Genomic DNA, 4,844 nt, shown 5'->3' with positions numbered 1-4,844 from the left:
TTGCTTTACAAGATTCTTTAAGACCATTTAATCTAAGAGTTTCTACTGCAATATGTCTTGTGATCCTTCTGACAAGTATCACATCTAAGAGCAACTGTATACTCTGGTAACACTAACCCCGTTCCTTCTCTTCACTGGAATTAGTTTAATGTAATCAGGTGCCAACTCTCTCATTAAACTTACGAGACTGTTAAGTTCTCCGAACTTACAAAATGATTCACATACGCAAACATACGCACACTCGCATATACATACATAAACGCATTCGTACTTGTATGCTGATACTTAGACACATACACATTCATTCTAACACGGTCTTAAGCTGGTATATATATATATACATACACACACATATATTTATAGGTATGTATATATATATATGCGTATATATATATATATATAGATATAGATAGATAGTTAGATAGATAGATATATGTATGTACGCTTGTATGTATGTATACATATATATATATATATATATATGTGTGTGTGTGTATGTATGTGCATGTGTAATTATATGTGTGTGTTTGTATATTTTCATGTGCATAAATATGTGTGTGTGTGTGTGTGTGTGTGTATGTGTGTAATTTTTGTTAGTTTTTGTGTAGATATGTATAAAACGTGTATGTATACTGTAAAAGTTCTTAGTTTAAATACTCGAACACACACCAATGCACACACACACACACACACACACACACACACACACACACACACACATACGCACACAACTTACATATGTTTGTGGTTGTTAAATACTTCATCTAAAACAATTTCGTACGCAAATCTTATGCGGCAGAATTTGTAAAACGTAATCGGCTTGAAGCAATAAAAATGCGATTTCAAGACTTAGCGCTGGATTTATATATTTCCTTTAATGTTTTTGCTTTAAAATCTACACCGATGTTTACCCAACGATCACGACTTAGCCGGATGTAAGGGACTTGGATGGGATTAGAAACCGTCATACTTTCGTAGGTATGCAGTTTATGAAGGAAGCAATAATTTAGTTATCTAAATTTGACAAGAAGAACAAGTACTGGCTCGAGCGTTACGATTCCTAGGGCTCGCTGCTCGGTGTTTTCATGGCGTATAGGCGACGGAGATCACGAACGGGACGTCAGTACGTCACAATGGAGAGGATTAGCGTGAAATAAAGTGTTTTGTTCAAAAATATAACGCACCGCCCGGTCAGGGAATCGAAAGCACGACCTTGCGATTGTGAGTGTAACACCCTAATCATTAGACCACGCGCCTTTATCTTTGACAATAAGAAGGCTTGAAAAATTGCTTAACACACCAAACTGTAAATGAATAAATTAAAAAGCGTTATGTTTATGTAAGAAATTCTTTAGAAAAGATAGGATGGAGCAGAACATTTCTAGATGTATCAAATTTTATAGTTGAATCTTTCGGATTGTACTATTGACCTGTTCACGTTACCGCTCTAATTTGACACTAATCGAGTGTTCTGCCAGTCTTAATGCTCGTTATTACTAGCTGAATGAACTGGTGGGGCAATGTATAGTTAAATTCCTTGCCCAAGGATAAAACACACCTGATGCACCGGGAATCGAACACAGGATGGTATGATAAAAAGATCATAAGCTACACACTTTTTCAAGAAAGTTTTTACGACCTTGTCCTAAAAGGAACTATTATATGTATGCATGTATACACGTGAATATATATGCATATACTGATGTATATAAGTGTTTTGTTTGTTTGTGTGTGTGTGTGTGTGTGTGTGTGTGTGTGTGTGTGTGTGTCTATCTATCTATCTATCTATCTATCTATCTATCTATCTATTTATCTATAAATGTATTTTTTATTTGTTGGGTAGCAAGACAACTAATGGCTTCATGTGAAGCGACCTTCACAATTGTTCAAGCAGACCACGTGGAAATGTTGGTACCTGTCTCTATCTTGGATGAAGATCTCTTCACATGAAACTATTGGTAGCCTTATTAAACCCCAAATAAAGAATATCTATCCATAAACGCGGTGTTCAACACTGATTCTCACTGTACGATATTAGCGTTTATGAATATTTTTTTATGTCAGTGTTTGTTAATTCTATGTAAAAATATATTTATAAACTAGCTCTAAAGGCACAGCAGTCGTTGTGCCTATTACAGCTTATAGTTTCTGATCATCTCTTATGGAAACCCTCGGTCAGAAAATATAAATATTTAAGCTACGATCATTTGGTAACCTTCAGAAACATATTGTTAAAATCTTCATGAAAAAGTATTGATTAAGAAGTTTTGCTGAGGGCGGTGGGCTAGAAGAATCGTTAGCGCATCGAACCAAATGTATTTTGCGATTTAGGTATTATATTTAATACAAATACGTCGCGGAAATCCAAATCAGTCATGTCATCCCTCCGGAGAAACATGCTGATGACGAAACCCAAAGACGCTGAAATGTGCACCTAACATCCCTGCCACCACCGCTGGACTAATTTCGTCTGCTACTGATATATATTTACTAAACAAAGTAAGTACGTCCATAAGAGATATTATGTAGGTAAAATCGACTCAGAACACAAAAAGCCAGAATTGCATCAAATTTTTCACACAAGGTCAGTAATTTTAGGGGAATTGGTAATCGATTACATCGATCCCAGTGATTCAACTGGTTTTTAATTTTTTCAACACAGAAAAGTCAATATGCAAAGTCGACCTTGTCGGGATTTGAACTCAAAACGTAAAGATCCGGAAAAATTGCAGTTATGCACTTTGTCCGATGCTGTAGTGATTCTGCCAACTCAGCGTCTAACAAGAACATAGTAACGCTAATCCTCTCTATTATTAGGCACAAGGCCTGAAATATTAGTGGTAGGGGTGGCTGGGTGGTTAAGTCGATTACATCGACCCTAGTGTGCGACTGGTACTTATTTCCCGAAAGGGCAAAAGGCTAAGGCAAAACAAGTTCCTGGCTGCTACATTATGATATCGACCCCCGAAATGATGAGAAGAAAAGTTGACCTCAGCTAGATTTGACACAGAATGTGAAAAAGAAATAAAAAAAAATCGGAAAACAAACCGTGAAACAGATATAATCGCAAACAAATATTGACATTCTCTTGGCTGCTTCAATCTTGATTGTGATTCAGCGGAATATCGAAGAGGTTGCGACAGCTGGAAGGAAAGAGGGCAAAACGATATAACCCGATCTATTGTAGAAACTATACCAAGCTTGTTTGAATTAGTTCACTTTGAAAACGTCGTCAGTGATGGACCTTTGATGAAATTACAGCGACTAAGATGCATAATTGCATACGGAGCAATGTGCAGTTGGTGCAGTAGAAACATATGTCGGTCATTGTTATATATGTTGTAGAAAACTTTTTTTAATAAAAAGGTTTGGATGTGAATAAATCTTCGTTCTCTCTTCTTGGCTTTCAATTATATATATATATATATTTGTGTATTTGTGTCTGTGTTTGTGCCCCACATCGCCTGACAACCGATGTTGGTGTGATTACGTCCCCGTAAATTAGTGGTTCGGTAAAAGATACCGATAGAATAAGTACTAGGCATACAAAGAATAAGTTCTGGGGGGAGGGTCTATTTGTTCGACTAAAACCCCTTAAGGTGGTACTCCAGCATGGCCACAGTCAAATGACTGAAACAAGTAAAAGATAAAGGACAAAAGATATATACGTACGTTTCTGTAAACGTATACATACACGTACAAGCATATACATATTCCGTAACATATCAACATGCCTACACACCTATATATGTATACATACATACATACATACATACATGGAGTGGCTGTGTGGTAAGTAGCTTGCTTACCAACCACATGGTTCCGGGTTCAGTCCCACTGCGTGGCACCTTGGGCAAGTGTCTTCTACTATAGCCTCGGGCCGACCAAAGCCTTGTGAGTGGATTTGGTAGACGGAAACTGAAAGAAGCCCGTCGTATATATGTATATATATATATATATATGTGTATGTGTGTGTATGTGTTTGTGTGTTTGTGTTTGTGTTTGTCCCCCCAGCTTCGCTTGACGACCGATGCTGGTGTGTTTGCGTCCCCGTAACTTGGCGGTTCGGCAAAAAGAGACCGATAGAATAAGTACTAGGCTTACAAAGAATAAGTCCTGGGGTCGAGCTGCTCGACTAAAGGCGGTGCCCCAGCATGGCCGCAGTCAAATGACTGAAACGAGTAAAAGAGTATATATCTATGTGTGTCTGTGAACACATCTGTAAACGTACACGCGCACACACACGCACATTATACTATCCTGTACATACATACGCACACACACACATACGCGCACACACGCACACACACACACACACACACACACATACTATAATGACATATCAAGCGATATGTTATAGGAAGATGAATTAAGAGATAGGTTTATATTTTAGCAAAATATTTATCAATTTCGCCAAATTATCCACCATGGGAATATTGTTATTATTTACATATAAACATATACACACATTATATATATATGTATATGTATATATATAATATGGCAGTGCTATATACACGCTAACACACGCTTAACATCTGTTGTACATTTAATGTCATCTGAGCAAAACTTTTTTAATATCGACTTGAAAAATAGTGTGTACTTATTTCTACTGAGGTACAGTTACACGTTCAGACACACACATTTACATACACGCACACATACAAAACACATGTTCACAAATGCATAGACAAAAACGTTGACAGCGTTATATACACACTCTCACACGGACACACAGATGTACACATTCATTCATATGTATATATGTATATCTGAATGCATGTATGTGTGTGTGTATATATATATATATATATATATATATATATATATATATATATATATAT

This window comes from Octopus bimaculoides, chromosome 17 (assembly GCF_001194135.2).
Source record: "Octopus bimaculoides isolate UCB-OBI-ISO-001 chromosome 17, ASM119413v2, whole genome shotgun sequence".
Classification (NCBI taxonomy): Eukaryota; Metazoa; Mollusca; class Cephalopoda; order Octopoda; family Octopodidae; genus Octopus; species Octopus bimaculoides.
The sequence above is the reverse complement of the archived record's forward strand: the minus strand, read 5'-3'. Positions refer to the sequence as shown.